This window comes from Urocitellus parryii (genome assembly GCF_045843805.1).
Source record: "Urocitellus parryii isolate mUroPar1 chromosome 13 unlocalized genomic scaffold, mUroPar1.hap1 SUPER_13_unloc_9, whole genome shotgun sequence".
NCBI classification, from domain to species: Eukaryota; Metazoa; Chordata; class Mammalia; order Rodentia; family Sciuridae; genus Urocitellus; species Urocitellus parryii.
In genome coordinates, this window is record NW_027551777.1 from 2,369,509 (window position 1) to 2,387,651 (window position 18,143).

At 40.3% G+C, this 18,143-nt stretch overlaps 1 pseudogene; it reads left to right on the forward strand.

Moving 5' to 3' along the window:
* Positions 1–17,045: 17,045 nt before the first annotated feature.
* LOC144251491 (GTP-binding protein Di-Ras2-like) lies at positions 17,046–17,645 on the forward strand (annotated as a pseudogene).
* The last annotated feature ends 498 nt before the right edge of the window (positions 17,646–18,143 follow it).

The following is an 18,143-nucleotide window of genomic DNA, read 5'->3' on the forward strand; positions in this document are numbered from 1 at the left end:
AAGAGGTGGGCTGTGATGTTAAGAGCTCAGTTTTGCAAGGTTACATTTCGAATATCTCTTCAGCACCCAGAGATGTCAAGGAGAGAGAAGGTGGTCCAGGGTCTGCAGTTTAGGGAGGAGGACATGGCCATAGGTGTAAGATTGGGAGTTGTTGGCAGATGGGTGACATTTAAAGTAGTGGAACCAGATGGCACCACTGACCAACTGGACAGTAGAGAAGGGAGGTGTAACCAGGATGGAGATGCAAGACTATCTGGTGATGAATGGTGGTGTGGATCTCCCTCCCTGGCCGCCATCCTGGCACAAGTCAGTCTAGGTACACCTCATAACTCGCTGCGGGGTCCTCAAACTGTCATTTCACAATGGAGGTCAAAATCCATCATTTCCCTGCATGAAACCCTCTGGCACCTTCCCTTCTTTCTCAGAGGGAAAGCTGACTTCTGGCTCACGTTTCAAAGCTCTGCAGGGTCCACCTATCCGTGTTCATTCCTGCTCCACCACATGGTTGACCTCATCTGCTTTGCTTCCATTGGAGAATGCCACCACGGGACTCAGCATCTGGGACAGCACCTGTGTTTGCATTTGATGTTTCCTCTGCCGGGGGAGCTACCTCACAGATCCCCACAGGGCTCACATGCCACCTCTCTAAAATCTTTGCTGAAATATCACCTTCTCAGGGCGTCCTTCCCTGACTTCTCAATGCCTCGGAAGCTCACAACATATTCTTGAAATGTAATGGAAAGATATTGCATTCATGTGTTTTAACCAGATGGATCCACTGAGAAATCTTGCATTTAGAAGACCTTTATGATGATTAAAATGTTTGATTTTCAAGCTTTTAATTGTGCTATAAGAAAGTTTCTTAAAAATACATTTGAATTATTTGAGGCAAAATCATGTAAAATTGCTCCCTTGGTATCTGAGAGGAGTTGTTTCAAGATGCCCCACAAATAGCAAATCTGCAGATTTTCAAATTCCTTATATAAAATTTAGTATTTGCATATAGCCTATGCATATCCTCTTCTGCTTTAAATCATCTCTAGATTACTTATAATACCTAGTACAACATAAATGCAGCGTAATAGTTGTTATATTGTCTATGAAATAATGACAAGAAAATAAAAGTCAGAAAATAATGATAAGAAAATAAACTTGTTCAGAACAGATAATTTTTCTTCTAAATATTTATTTTTGGGAGAGTACTGGGGATTGAACTCAGGGGCACTCAACCACTGAGCCACATCCCCAGCCCTACTTTGTATTTCATTTAGAGACAGGGTCTCACTGTTGCTTAGTGCCTTATTTTTGCCGAGGCTTCCCGAGTCCCTGGGATTATAGGCATGCGCCACCATGTTCACACTTTTCTAAAGATTTTTGATCCAAGATTGGTTGACTCCATGCATATAGAACTCATGGACATAGAGCCAACTGTAATGGTGGAATCATTAGGCATCTGTCTTCAAAAATACTCTATAGGATGATTGATTTTAAAGCAGGTACTGTGCCTGTCATGTTTAAAATGTTACCATTATATTGTAAGGATGGAGGAAGTATGCTTATTTTTGCAAAATATCTGCTCTGTGGCATGCTACTAAAAGCCTCCTGTCAAATGGAAAATGCTAATAAATTCAGAACAGTTGTTCTTTCCATAAAAGCAAAATGTAGAACTTGATATCAGTTCTACACCTTTCATTTCTTTGCTGCAAAATAACTAGTGAACCTCCTAGGGTAGCAATTATTTCTATTATATCTTAAAGTTCTTATTTTTTATTTCAAAAACAAAATATGCAAATGCTTGATATCTAGTTGCTCCTGCCTACTTTGGCTTCAATTTCTTTGCTGCAATAATATACACACTTTGCTGAGTGATACAGCCAAGTATTCACCTTGATTCTGTGCCTCTCATGTTAATAGACGTCTTTGTGTAAGTTTTGAATTTCAGTGGACGTTGCCATACTGGGAATATTTATTCTCACATAGTTTCTCAAAAGACTGTGTTTTTATTTTGCTTCTTTTTATGGAGGGGGAGGAGTCCTGGGGATTGAACTCAGGGGCACTCGATCACTGAACCACATCCCCAGCCCTATTTTGTATTTTATTTAGGGTCTCACTGAGTAGCTTAGGGCCTGGCTTTTGCTGAGGCTGGATTTGAATTCACGATCCTCCTGCCTCAGCCTCCTGAGCTGCTGGTATTTTGCTTCTTTAAAGAGTTCATTTACTCTTTCTGGCACAACTTTCCTCCTGTTAGTAAGTGTGTGTGTGTGTGTGTGTGTGTGTGTGTGTGTGTGTGCGCGCACACACACACACACACACACGTGTATTTTTTGCAGCAAATCATATGTGCCAAATGTTTTCCATGAGTCTGGCTTTGGGTTGGAAGGCAGTGATGTGCTGATGAGGGAGGCCAACAGTCCCTGCGGAGAGATTGCAGAAGTCTGTACACAAGTAAGTGCTGAGAGAAGGTTTTATAAACCAGAATATCAGTTATTGAAAGAGAATCGTTCTAGTAAATAGAAGATGAGCTGAGATATGTTTAAAACATTTGTACTTCTACCCAACTGTCAAGCAATTCTCTCCCTTATTTTGGTTTCTTTGTACCTTCAGCATTTTGGTATTTTTTTCCCTATACATTTTCCTGTAGCATTTTAAGAAAGGAATGAATTTGAGCTTGTCACAGTACATTCTGGCGTGCTATTTTATATATTTCACAGTAGCAGGAAAATATTTTTTCCCCCAGTGGTTTGTGGCTTTTGGTTTTTCCTTATCGATAACAAAAATCAAAAAAGAAGATTCTGGGCATTCTTTAGAAACCTAGGTTAGTTTAAATTTTGTGGCACTTTGGATTAAGTGTTATGTGTTACTAAACCTTGTTGAAAGGCGTACAGGGCTTTGTATTCATGGTCTTGAACAGTGACACCAAGAGGCATAAAATATGAGCAAGCTAGTAGTTTTCTAGCAAAATCACAATTTAAATGAGTAAATAGACACAGGTGAATTAATTTTTATATTTCAATGAGACATATGCTGTATTATCATTTTGATGGGTAATGGCTTCACGTGATCATTCACACGATCAAAACAGAAAATTCATGTCAAGATGTAGTGTGCATTTTAATTGGTCTTCTTTAGTAACTAGATTTTGGTGGTGGAGGTGGGGGCTTGTCAGATCTGATTAGATCTTCATGGTTTTTCTGGGTGTTGTGGATAGAGGAGGAGCCATCTGCCGACTGTTACTGTTTGCTGTTACTGCCAACTGTGCTGACACTGAGTATCCTCTGTCATCCATAGTTCTGTCATGGCTAAAATGTGCTCACACACAGAATTTGCCATTTTAACCACTTTCAGGTGCACAGTCCGGTGGCATTAAGTATCTTCACAAAGTTGGGTGGCCATCACCATCATCCAGAATTCATCATCCTCCAAAATGCAGACTCCACACTCAATAAGTAACAACTACCCTCCCCCTTCCCCTAGTCCCTGGCCACCTCATTCTGCTTTCTGTCTCTCTGAATTAGATCGCTACCTCCTATATGTGGACTCATCTAGTACATGTCTTATGGCGACTGGCTTCTGTCACTTGACATTGATTTTAAGTTCCATTCATTGTGTAACTACATGTCAGAATTTCTTTCCAAGGCTGAATATGTATGTGCTGAATTTTATTCACCCATTCATCTGTCCATAGATATTTGGGCTGCGTCAACCTCCAGGCTATGGTGAACAATGCAGCTGTGTACACAGGTGTATGAATAATCCCTCAGAGTCCCTATTTTCAGTAATGTTGGGTTATACCCACAAGTGGAATTGCTAGAGCCTATGGTAATTATATGTTAAATTTTCTCACAGAGGTTGTGCCATTTTTGAGTTCCACCATCCATGCAAGAGGGTTTTGATTTCCATACTTTTGTTAACATTTGTGATTTTCTTTTTATTCTTAATAGTCATTCTGAGTGGGTATGAAGCATATTTCATTATGATTTTAATTTGCATTTCCTTAATGATTAATGGTGTTGAATATCTTTTCATGTGCTTGTTGGCCATTTATGTATCTTCTTTAGAAAAAGCCTATGCAAGTTATTTGCCCCTGTTTTATTTGGTTTGTCTCTCTATGATGCATTTGCATGTGCCTTTATATATTATGGATACTAGATCCTTTTGAGATATATGATATTTTCGCCTGTAGATTCTCTTTTAACTTTTTTTGGGGGTGGGTGGCAGTTCTGGGGATTGAACTCGGGGGCACTCAACCACTGAGCCACATCCTCAGCTCTATTTTCTATTTTATTTATAGACAGGGTCTCACCGTGTTGCTTATCACCTGGCTTTTGCTGAGGCGGGTTTTGTACTCATGATCCTCCTGCCTCAGCCCCCTGAGCTTCTGGGATTATGATTATGCACCACTGCACCTGGCTTATTTAACTTTTTTGATAATATTATTTGTTGCACAAATGTTTTTAATTTGAAGAAGGTTGAATTTATCTACTCGTATAGAATTGCAAGGGGTCTTGAATAGCTAAAACAATCTCAAAAAAGCACAAAGTTGGAGAACTTTGACTTCCAAATTTCAAAAACCTACTGCAAAGCAAAGCTACAACTAAAAAAACAAAAACAAAAAAGTGTATTTTGGCATATATGTAGAAATGTAGACCTGTCGGACAGAATTAAAAATCTGAAAGCAAACCTTCTTATGTACAGTTGATTGATTTTTAGCAAGGATCCTAGACCATTTAATGGGGAAAAAATTTTCTCTCGGAGAACAAATGAAAACCTGGGTATCCACAGTTAAGAATGAAGTTATTCACACAAGAATAACTCAAGGTGTATCAGTGACCTACATATAGAAACTAAAACCGTAAAACTCTTAGAAGAAACAGGTGTGAATCTTCACAACCTGGGATTTGGAAATGGATTCTTAACATGGTATTAAGAGAATGAGCAATACAATTATTCATGTATTTTTTTAAAAAATTGTTTTTAGTCAATTGCCCATTTTGTAAGTCTTGTATTCTGCTGACACTAGAAATCAACCTATCCAAGCACACATACCGGTAGCCCTGTGTTCCAATCTGCTGGCCGTGAAGGGGGCACCTGAGCTGGGTACAGTGTCCTCCCAGTCACCATGACCAGGCTGTGTACCTCCTCCACAGGTGTAGAGGCTGGTGCCCAGGGAGACTTTACTCTTTAGTTTTCATTTCCCTCCAGGGATTAGCATGCTGCACTGGTATTGGTCCTTAACCAGAGCGACCATAATATTTATTATGTACATGATTTTCATTCCCCATACCCACATGGAAATAAAAGCAATAAAACAGAAATCATCCCAACATAATCAGGCTCAGGGCAGTCTTAAAAATATCTCTAAGAACAATTTCTGTGGTCCCTGGCCATCCAGGGACCTAATTTCATCCTAAATGAAATTGTTTCAAACAAACATCAGCGGATCTTAAGCTGTGAGCTTATTGGTCTCTTGGAAATGAAACTCCTAAAAATCATTTATTCCACTTCTTCTATTCCAAGAAGTAACCTGTTTCTTTCCACTTGATCATTCTTTCCAATATTATGCATCTTATAATGAGCACCTGAGACCCCTTGGCTATGTCCACCACTTCTTTACCTGGGGGTCAGGGGATAGGCTGTCTCCAAATATCATAAAACAAGATTCCTGAGAGAGGATTTTGCATTTCTGGAGAAAGATGAACCATAGGTGTTGGCTTTTACTATTACATATCTTTTACTATCAGAAAGAGATCTCCCACTGTCAAACAAATCTTTCACGTTTAGGTTCAGCTAAGAAAGTAGAGGAAACAAACTTTTATTTAAACTGAGCTTCTAAAAATATACAAAAGTGTATGCCTTACCTAGAGAGGTATATCTTACTAGAGAATTTAAACCCTTTTGAAAATTATTTCCTAATTACTTGGAAAGGTATCCTGCTTCATGTTGTAATATCAGAAATCGTCCTTTCTTTGACTTAACTGACTCATTCACTTTGTATTATTAATAGTTTAAATGAGCTTTCAATCTATTAAATAGTTTAGCTAGTTTAACTCTACCTGTGGAATTTGTTTCAAGTTAATAATTATTCAGTGTTATGATCTGGAGAAAGTATTATGGGCAACCAGGGTAATAGCTGATCAGAGATTATCTATGTACCCATGAAAACATGCTCCTCTAAGCTCAGGATACAGAGGGGTGTTTGGGGCAGGAAAGTACACCAAATTTTCAGGCATTTCCAAATGTTTACTTTTAAAGGGGTGAATTCTTCTGCTCTTTAATTTTTCTCTGCTTTCAACTATAGTCATCATTGATATCTACGGGGTTCCAGGAAACACAACCTCCCACCACCAGCAGAACAAATCTTAAAGATGCTCAAGTCTGGGATAAGGAATAGTTTTGCATAGAACTTATACTTCTACTTTAAATAATCACTAGACTGCTTACAATGCCTCAGGTAATGTGAACACTATAAGGCATCATTTAGGGAATACTGACAAGAAAATGTCTTTACGTGTTCAATAATGACAGCACTTCTTTTTCGGAATAATTTTGATCGTGGTCGGTTCAATCTGCAGGTGTGGAATGCACCGATACAGAGGACTGACTATATTTGCTTTTTCTTAAACAGGTCTAATGCTGGGTACAATACAGAGAACAATGACTGTGGGTGTGTTTCACCTGAGGTCTTCCTTGTATCTTATTCACATGGACCTAAGTTTCTTCAAAGGATGTTTGAGTGAGAACCTTTCGTGACCCAGAAAATCAAGATCTATTTTCCCTAGAATCTGAATCCTTAGTGTCCAGGATAGCCCCTCACCTAATTTTCATTATTAAAAAGTTCTGAATTCTTTATTGACATGCATTTTTATATCAGTTGATCGTGGGGATGGGTAGATTATCTCCTTTCCTCGTTCCTTCAGTTCCTCTCCCTGTCTGTGTGTACGCTTTTTAGAAGTGCAAGGGACTGCAGTGACAGTCCCACCAAGTGTTAAGAAGAGAGAAATGAATATCTGCATCTAAAGTTGTCCAGACAGCTTTCCTATGAGGGGGAGGTCTGTGGTCAGCAGACCAGTGCACTCAAGAGAATTCATTGTCACACCTCCGTAGCTAGGATGGTGTTTTCCTATGTTCAGTTGAAATCCAGAGACCAATAGGCATTTGGGGAAACCAACAAAGTGATGGAGAAGAATCCCAATGAACAGAGCCAGAGAGATCTTAGATAAGGGAGGAGAACAAGAGCAGCCAATTTCAGTGAGCATTCTCATTCAAATTCAGTGTGGTATCACAGTTGTTCCTAAGATAAGAAAGTTCTTCTATGAAAAAGCAAAAAAAAAAAAAATGGCACAAGAAAGGTTACTGAAAATATAAGGGAGAAGCTTCTAGAGGAATCAAGAATAGAAACCATCAACCTATCATCTAACAGAAGCTATATAAAGAAAAGATACAGGGGTGGAAATGATGTCATGTTGAGAGAGAGAAGAAAATTTCCCTGAGATGCAGACGAAAACCAGGTTTTTTTTTGCCCTTTCTGCCCCCTCCCCTCCAAACAAAGTTCAAAAGCAATTCTAGATATACGATTATTAAGTGGTATAACTTCAAGGTGAGATAAGTGAGGACCATAACTTTTTTGAAGAGAAGGAAAAAAATTCATAATTTCTTGCAAAGGAAAGAGAATCATACTGACTCTGGATTTCATGATCAAAATGCTGGATGCTCAGTCAAAAATAAAATAACCCTTAAAATCTGAAGAAGAAAGAATTTGAATTTAGTTTGGCTATATTTCTGAATTTTATCAATCCAGTGAGCGGGCACACACTCATATTTTAATAACGTCTGTATTAGTTCATTATTCATTACTATAATGTAATACCTGAGGCAGACTACTTTATAAAGAAAAAGAAGTTTATTTCGGCTCATGGTTCTTGAGGAGCATGGTCAAGGGGGGCTGTATCTGGTCCGTGTCCTAAGGTGGCACAGGGCAGAACATGGCAAGAGACAGGGAGAGGGTGATTGGGTGTGTGTTCACGTCTGTCTCCTTACAGATTCAATCCTGGGGTTCCACCTTAATGACTTTATCTAATACTAACCAATTTCTTAAAAAAAAAAAAAGCCCCACCTCTAAACACTTAATCAGATTAGGTTTCTACTCTCTCAGTGACTCCGATCAGGGTGTAAATTTCAGTATATGAACCCTGGAGGGACATGGAAATCATACCCAAGTCATAGAATGTCTACAGTGATTTGCCAGAAATGTCTATACCAACACATTCGATGGATTCAAGGAAACAGACAAATTGAGGTTTTTAAAGTTGCCAACAGAGAGTTATTTTAGGGAAAAGATAATCCATAAAAAGTGTGAAATAAAGTGTTACAGACAGAAAATTGCCCTTCAATTAGAAAAGCTCGATGGAAGAAGTTTACCTTTTCTCTCCTGAGGGCTCCAATCTGCTGTCCACTTTGTTAGTATTTTTATACTTTTAAGATTCAATGAAAGCCACTGCCAACAGGATTCAGAAGCAACCTGCAGACAAAGCACAGGAGGCTGATCTCAGACTCTGGAACAGCCGGGCACAGTGGCACAAACCTGTACTCCTAGTCACTCAGGGAGGCTGAGGCCGGAGGACTGCACTTTCAAAAGGCAGCCTCGGCAATTCAACGAGGCCCTGAGCAGCTTAGCCAGACCCTGTCTCAAAATGAAAAATAAAAATGGGTTGGGGGATGCGGTTCAGTGGTTAAGTGATCCTGGATTCGATCCCTAGTACAATAAATAAATAAATATAAAATTTAGATTAAATTGCAATATTGTCTCTCAAAACTTAATGATTGATATATACTTTAAAATATAGCATAACTACCAAAACATCAGATAATGGACCACAAAATAGTTTGGGTGTATCTCCTAGAACTCCTGTGTTGGAGGTTTGATCCCTAAGGTCGTATGTTAATGGTATGTGGAGGTGACATTGGGAGGTAGTTAGGATTAGATTAGGTCAGGAGAATGAGGCCCCCATGATAACATTGGTGGCTTTAGAAGAAGAAAAGAGCCTAAGCCAGCACACTTACTGTGTGGCTATATGATGCTCTGAGCTCCCTCAGGGTGATGCAGAACCCTCACCAGCATGAAGGCCCTCCCCAGATACAGCCCCTTGGATCTCCAAGCTGAGTTAACTAACTTTCTTTCTTTCTTTCTTTCTTTCTTTCTTTCTTTCTTTCTTTCTTTCTTTTTTCTTTCTTTCTTTCTCTCTCTCTCTCTCTCTCTCTCTTTTGTATTAGAGATTGAACTCATGGTTGCTTAACCACTGAGCCATATCACCAGCCTTTTTTTTTTTAAATATATTTTACTTAGAGTCAGGGTCTTGCTGAGTTACTTAGGGCCTCACTAGATTGCTGAGGCTGGCTTCAAACTCGAAATCCTCCTGACTCAGCATCCAAAACCACTGGGAATACAGGCATGCAACCATCATGCCTAGCTAACTTTTAAAAAATATTTTTTAAAAATTTTATTGGCTTTTTAAATTTATACATGGCAGTAGAATCTATTTTGATATAATCATAACCATCATGGAATAGATCTTATTTTAACTAGGACCCCTGTCTTGTGGATGTACACAATTGGTAAGATTCACTTTGGTATATTTATATGTGTACCTAGAAAAGTTGTGTCAGATTCATTCTACTGACCCCAGTTAACTTTTATTCTTCATAAATTATCCCGTCTCTGATATTCAGTTAAAGCCACTGAAAACAGAATAAGACATGAGGGAATGTAATTTGTTAATTTCATAAATATGGTCTCAAATCATTAAGTCAGGACATTAAGATTTATTCAAGTCATGAGTGCATGATTTAAAATCATAAGGTCAGATGCCAGAAAAGGAGAATGGTTTCAATCTTTCTAACAGCGGTTGTTTCTGAGAAGACAGAGTGGGGTCGTCTAAAGAAAGGGCCTGGGTTTCGACAAAAGAACATTTTATTCTTTCCTTACATATTGGTAATCAAGTGCACACACTGTTATTTCTTGCTTGTTTTGAAGTTTACCATTTGTCGGTGGTTATTAAACATAGATCACTGCGGCTTTCTCCTGCTCTGCTGGTAAGCTCAGTGGTCTGGGTGGGTCTGGGAAGGTTTAATGTGAGCATCCTGGGCTGCTGCCACCACTCTCTCCTTCCTGCTGTCTTTGAGGACAGGCCTGCCACGCACACCCTGGACCCCAGTGACCTGCCACCTTCTGGATGTGCTTCATGATTACCCACCAACAACTCTATATAGAACTTTCCTGCTCCTCTGGTCTCTACCTGACCCTTCATCCATTAATTCCCCCCCCCCGTTCCTTAATCTCCAGGTCTCAAGAAAGAGAAATCTACATTTCTTATCTAGTTGCTAGCAATCTCTTCAACTTTCATCATTGCCACACCCTGAGCAACAGGATTTACCTCTTCCCGACCCCACTGTATCATTTATAGGAAACCTTGCTCATCTTCCTTTAGCTCCTGTGTTTCCAACCCAAAACTTTGCTTCCTATTTCTTTCATTTTTGATCCCTGACCTCATTTTCCTCAAATTGTAGGAGACGAAGAACAGATCCTATTGGACTCCCCAGTTTTTTTATGATTTTTTTTCTTTCAAATTTTGAGATTTTGTTTCTGTGATCATTTTAAATGAATCACATCATTCAGGATCATCAAGGTAATGACCTTATATAAGAGCCCGTAGTGGCATCTGTTGACCTCTCACCCACATGGAGGTGCTCAGCATATCTAGTGCCCGGAAGGTCAGGTTCAATCAGGGGTTGAGGTGGTGTCTTTTACATTGCCCTTGGGTATTTGTGGATGTTTTCATTCAAGGTTATCATTTCTCATGGCATGGATGTGATGGAGCCCATGCTTTCTATTGTGAATATTTGGCATGTTCCCAATATCTGGCTATTAGGAATAAAGCTAAGCCTCTTACTTTTAATATGTTATTTTTTTCACACAGAGATCCATGACCTGTTATTACAGGCAATAAACTCTTGCTTCTCTTTTAAATCAACAGCTTTATGGCAATATAACTCTCCCAATTAAAATGTACACCTCAGTAGTTTTTAGCATATTCGCACAGTTTTGACATTATTGCCACAATTAATGTTGAGACATCTTCACTGCCAAAGAATCCCTGTACCCACTAATGATCACTTTCCATTTCTCCCCAGTGCCTGTCTACTGTATGTCTAGGCAGCCACAAATACACCTCTGTTTCTGTGTTAGCCAGCTTTCTGTCACTATAACAAAAATACCTGAGATACTTCACTTATCAAGAGAAAAGGTTTATTTTGACTCACTGTTTTAGAGGTTTTCAGTCCAGGATTGACCCCTTTGCTTTGGGTCTTTGGTGGCATATCGTGGCAGGAGTAGCAAAACTTCAGCTCATGGCTGTGGAGTGAGACAGAAAAAAGAAAGAGACCCGGGTCTCCTTTGAGAAAGCACCCCCAATGACCCAAAGGTCTCCCATCAGGTTCCACCACCTCCCAGTGGCACCCCTCTGGGAAATAAGCCTTTCCCACATGGATCTTTGGAGAATACTTAGATTTAAGGCACAGCAGACTCTATAAATTTACAATTGTGCATATTTCATATAAGAGGGTTCAAATATGTGTGTGTGTTTTGGTTAACATTTCTTTCATCTGCACTAATGTTTTCAAGGTTTAACCATGTTGTAGCCTGAATCAGAACTTCGTTCCTTTTTATTTGCAGTGATATTTCCTTGTTATATTGTATTTCACTTATCCACCAAGTTGATGGATATTTGTATTGTTTCTACTTTTTGGCTACTGTGAATAACATTGCTGTGAGCATTCGTGTATAAGTTCTTGCATAACCATATGTTTTCATTTCTTATGGGTGTGTACCTAGGACGGGGATTTCTGAGTCACATGATAATTTTATGTTGACCTGTTTAAGGTACTGATAGAATGTCTTCCAAAGAAGCATGACCATTTTGCATCTTGACTAGCAATGCCCCAGGGTTCCAGTTTCTCCACATCCCTACTAACATTTGATGGTGTCTGTTTTTGTTATTGTATATTGCAGCCATCTGAGTGGGTATGAGGTCGTATTTTGATAAGCTTTAAATTTGTTTATGTTGCATTTTCCTAATGACTAGTGATGTTGAGAATGTTGCCATATGCCTTCATGTATTTTTTTTCTGAAGAAATGACTATTCAACTCTTTTCCCCACTTCTTAATTGGGTTCCTTGGTTGTTGAATTACAGAAATTGTACTGAAATTAATCCCATTTCAGATACATGATTCAAAAAACGTTCTCCCATCCTGTGGGTTTCCTTTCTTGATAGTGTCATTTAATTCTGCCAAAGTCAAATTTGCCTGGTTTTAATCTTATTGCTCACCAATGTAGTGTCACATCTATAAAATACTTTTTAAAAAAGACAGTATGAGAGTTGTTATCATAGTATGATATTTAGCATTCACAGTTATGGTTTTGATTCAGTACCACCAGAAAAGTCACTTCATCCTTTTCCCATTTCCTGACATTTGTAAAGGAGCATTCGTGTGTCTATCTGTAGGGCTGTTGTTAGTGTTAAAATATACGTGCAAGGCACAGTGAACCATTATTCCTGGAACATAGTGTGTGCTCAATAAAAATCACTATTGTTAATACTATCATCACCGAATATTTGGAAAGTTCACTTGGGAAGCGTGTAAGAAGCTGATTAGTTGTATGGGGCTGAAATATTAATGGTAGTTTAAGTTTAGCACAAAGAAGAAAAAAACATTATTTAATCCAACATCATAAAGGTTTATGCCTGTGTTTTCTTCTGAGAGTTTTTTAGCTTAGGTATTTGATCCGTTTGGTGTCACTTCATTATATGGTGTGAGGGAGGGCTCCAGCGTCATTCTTCTGCATGCGGACATCCAGCACATTTGTTGAAAGAGCTATTCTTTCTCCATTGAGTTTCCTTGGGAGCTTTGTCAAAATCAATTGATTATTTCTGGACTCTGGATTCTATTCTAGGCCTCTCTATATCAATACTGTGCCAGTACCATGCTGTGTGGACTATTTTAGCCTTGTAGTGAGTGAATTCAAAGCACAAATTCTCTAGCATTTTTCTTTCATTTGTCTCCAACACAAAACTTTTGGTTTTGTTGATTTTTCTCTATTCTTTAATGATTCTGTAAATCTAATCTAACTTAGACTGTAATCTAAGTGTTCCTTGGATTTGGTTTGCCCTTTATTCCTTACAGTTTTAAGGTGGAGAGTCAGGATTCTGACTGGAGGTCTGTGTTCTTTCTCCATAAGGTGCTGGTAGCTGCGATTCCCCTCTGGATGGTGTTCCTACCTCCTGCTCCCTTGACTTCTTGTCGTTTTCTTGCTCATTTTCCTCCCTTTCCATCTTCCTGCTCCTTGGTGACCCTTCTCTGCTCGATTCTTCATGAAAGAAGCCAGACAACCTGTGGCTGGGGCTTGTGCTGAGCACCTAGTGGTACCGTCTCGCACACCCTCCCTCCACAGCAGCCCCTGTGAAGAAGGGGGGCTTATCATCTCCACTTTATCATTCATGCAACTCAAATGCAGAAAGTTTAAGTAACTCGATGAGTTCTTTTAATAGTACAAATCAGATTTGGCATTTGCTCTTCTCCTTCCACTCTCTCCCTGGGGGAGTTCTGTAGGTTTTAGTGCTATTTTTGTATGGATGACATCCCTGTATCTATCATTAGCTTGTAGATCTCTGCTGAGCTTCTAAACGAAAGCCCCATTACCTACCAGATGTCTCCCCCCCTGCCCTGCAAGCCGGACCCCTCTGCAGCTCCTTCCTGGCCACTACCTTGTCTCCAAACCTCCTTCCCGTGTCCGCCCTTTGGGTAATAACGCTGGCTCCTTCAGACCGACTCCCAGATGCCAGTTTATGCCAACTTCCTGCCCTGAGATGAATGTCAGTGTTATTTCCTGTATTTGTTCCTTTCCATAAAATCCTTTCTTCTGATGGACATGCTTCTCATTCTCCAGCCATCTGGTGAGTTGCCTCCTGGGCTCCAGGCAGAATTCGATGTCCTACTAAGTTCTTCTTGAGTCCTTGTTTGTAATTTCATGATAGCATCCTCCACATGGGGTGTAATGTTTCCATTCTTGAGGTTTTCTGTTATCTACTGCTAGAAGGTGAGCATTGAGGTTGCATAGTGTGTAGAAGGTATTGCAGAAAGCTTGTGAAATACATGAATAGTTCTAAGGTGAGGGAATATTATTTACAGCTGGAATAAGACTTGTTTGAGACAGAGGTCATTGCAGAGTTATTGCCCCAGATCTCCCTTGCACATTAAACATTAGTCCCACCAGGGACATTATTCCTGATATCCCAGGTCTGATCAGGTGGTTCCTTTAGATCTCTCTTTTGCAGAAATATATATATATATATATATATATATATATATATATATATATATATATATATATCACTCAGGATTATGGTGCTCGGGATTGAACCCAGGACTTTGTGCATGCAAGGCAAGCACCCTACCAACTGAGCTATATCCCCAGCCTGTGATGTACATTTTTAAATATTTGTGAAGTTATATTTTTTATTCCATCTGCTCCACTTGATTCTGAACTCTATGAGTAGACACTGCATAGGTCTGGCTTCTGCACAGTTGTCTCCTGTTCCCTCATCCAGAGCCTGGCCTGTAGCCAAAGCTCAATTGATATTTATCAGGACAAATGAAAAACAGTCACCATGATTCTTTTTATGTTTAGTAGTTGCTATCTCTATTTTGGTTGCTAGTTTTATCATGGAGATGCCTTAGCACAAAAAAGGAATGCTCACATATTCAGCAAACTCATAAAAAAAACAAATCCCGTGGACCCAGAGATCTTTGGGTGATATTGGGATTTGGGGCTTGTTAGGACGTTTTTCTTCCAGCTAGATTCTTGGACTCAGTTCTGGAGTTAAATAAGCATAATACTAAACAAGTCTGAGAAAACCATCTTCCAAGCCTCACATGGAGAATACAGAGAGGACCTTCCAATCAGGTTCCATGTGACACTGATTTTTTTTTTTTTAGATTTAACTTATATGACAATTTATTTCATTTGTCCCAACCCTACACTCTTGGATTGATCTTGATTATTTCATGAGCATTGAATACACTTCATCAAACTCTTCAGCAGGCTCTCTTTTAGTCTTTTCTTGTTAATGAACTTCCTGACATTTTTCTATTTCTTCTTTTATCATAGATGCTTCTGCAGTTTCTTTGTAGGTCTAGGATTCCAAAGTATGCACAAGAACAACTGAGGATTTGATGGAGCTAATTTGTAGGCAGATGTGCGTGTTGAAAGCAGAAGACGGGAGGTTGCAGTCTGGACTTTGATCTGACATTCTGTCTGCCAGGAGATTATCTATATATATATATATTAATTGCCTAAACCCATTTCCTCCCATTGTTAATTATGTTTAATAATTTTTACTGGACTCTGAAAATGATTTTGCTCAGCAATGCTTATTATTATTCCATAATTACTCTAGGAATAGAAAGGGGAAAATGAGTATAATGCTTGTCTGCAGAAATGAATGGATTCCAGGATTCGCATTAGATTTACCTCTCTGTTTTAGTTTAAAAAATGTGAATATTGCTTATTTCTCTGTTTTTTGCATATTATGTCCTTCCTTGCCAAAGAGGAGACAGGATAAAAGATATTTGATGGATTATAAATGAAAAAAACACATGTACAATTCCCATGGACCAGGGGTCAGGTTTGTGATGGAAGGAACCCATTCTACTCAGTTTTAATGACTGCTAATAATTTTAATGACAGAGAGCCTGGTGATATTCCATTCCTTGTGATTCTTAAAAATAAAACACATCATTTTAGGTTTGATGAATAAAACGACTATCCAAGTTTCTTAGTTAACTTTTAAGTCTTTCTACATGGTGGTGATAGTCTCTGCTTGAGTAATGCCCAGGACACCATGACCAGCCCTTCTACAGACAGCCTGTGGCTAGCCTGGCATCCATAGTGCCTTGGTTGGTGGCCCAGTCTTGTTCCTCACTGGCTGAATCACACTGTCGTCCTGAGCCCTTCTGTGTTTCCAGTTTCAACATTTTACATCAGAAATAGTGACACCAGCTTCTTCAAGGTGGTAGGATTTCATGAGTTAACATGAACTTTAAATAAATATTAAAAGCTTCCTCATTCCTCCCTCCAAATATTAAAAAAGAAAATCACACATGCTGTGTGTGTATGTGTGTGTGTGTGTGTGTGTGTGTGTGTGTGTGTGTCTTCAGGGCATTGGTGAATTTCTCATCTCCCCCCATTGCCTATCCTTGATTCTGTCCCTCTTGGGATGACTCTGCATCTCCCTTTTTTTTTTTAATTTCTTACATATCTGACAATAGTGGAGTGCATTACAATCATAATTATCCATTCACAACACCATTTTTTGTAACTCTGTACATAAAATATGTTCACTCCAAATTATGCCATTATACATGAGCTCTTTATTATTATTATTATTATTATTATTATTATTATTTTGCATTACAATTCTTAATACACCTTTAGACCACATTTTACCATATCTCTGATTGTATATAAGGTATGTTGACACCAAACTCACATCTTCATACATGTATTTTGTATAATGATGAGGGTCTCCTTCCACCACCCATGCTATTCTCCTTCGCCCCCCTTTCCCTCCCACCCCTCTTCCCGATCTAGAAGACTCTGCCTCTTCTCCCTGAGCAGAGGGTCTGTGTGTGATGAAAGTTGCTCAGAGTCAAGATCCAAGAAGGAGAAACAGACTGGTTCCAGTTTAGCTCCTGAGCAGATGAGCTGCCCTCTGGGAGACTGAGGATTGGCCAGATTTATTGAATTTAGAATTGTGGATGTTTCTAAATGAAATCTGTTCTTGGGCTGGGAGAGTGAAAGCAGAGTCAAAAAGAAAGCAAAGTCATACTTTTCAAAGTCAATTTTTTTTAAAATTTCAAATAAATTCATTCTCTCCACATCTGGTTCCTTTGCCAGGTGTCCCCAGGTGGACGGTGGGAGCCCTGCAGCAACATGCCTGAGCAGAGCAATGACTACCGGGTGGCCGTGTTTGGGGCCAGGGGCGTTGGCAAGAGCTCCCTCCTCCTGCGGTTTGTGAAGGGCACCTTCCGGGAGAGCTACATCCCCACGGTGGAAGACACCTACTGGCAGGTGATCAGCTGCGACAGGAGCATCTGTACCCTGCAGATCACCGACACCACCGGGTGCCACCAGTTCCCGGCCATGCAGCGCCTGTCCATCTCCAAGGGGCACGCCTTCATCCTGGTGTACTCCATCACCAGCCGGCAGTCCCTGGAGGAGCTCAAGCCCATCTACGAGCAGATCTGCTAGATCAAAGGGGACATGGAGAGCATCCCCATCATGCTGGTGGGCAACAAGTGTGACGAGAGCCCCAGCCGCGAGGTACAGAGCAGCCAGTCGGAGGCCCTGGCACACTCCTGGAAGTGCACCTTCATGGAGACCTCGGCCAAGCTCAACCACAACGTCAAGGAGCTCTTCCAGGAGCTGCTTAACCTGGAGAAGCGCAGGACCATGAGCCTCCAGATCGACGGCAAAAAGAGCAAGCAGCAGAAGAGGAAAAACAAGTTCAAGGGCAAGTGTGTGGTCATGTGAATGCCCTGGCCACGGAAGGAGCCTCTGCTGTCACCCCGGCCTAGCCCCTTCCCCACCCCATGTGAACCCATTGTCCGGGCAGCATGTCCGATGCCCACGTGTTAGAACATGGCACCTGACCAAGGCCCTCCCTAGTGTCCTGAAGAAGGCATTCCACACCCCCCACAATAATAATAAGCCACCCTTCTGTGGAGTCGCTGAGTCTGCCAGGCGGTGACATTGAAAGCCAGCACGCTCAGCATCCCAGGGAACTGAGAGAGGTGACGGTCATTTATGAGAGCGGCTTCTGCCATGAGGAGGTAGGAAGACTAAGACCCTTCAAAGCAGGAGAAGCTGGGAAGCTGAATGTCATCTACCTGCATGAGAGAGAGCCAGAGCTACTGGCACCAACTCCAAACCAGCCATTTCTGTCTGCTCAGAAGTCAATTACATCTTTGGGGGGAGGAGGGAACGATCAGGCAGAGTTTGTGGGAAAACCAGTTGGTCCAAAGTAAACCA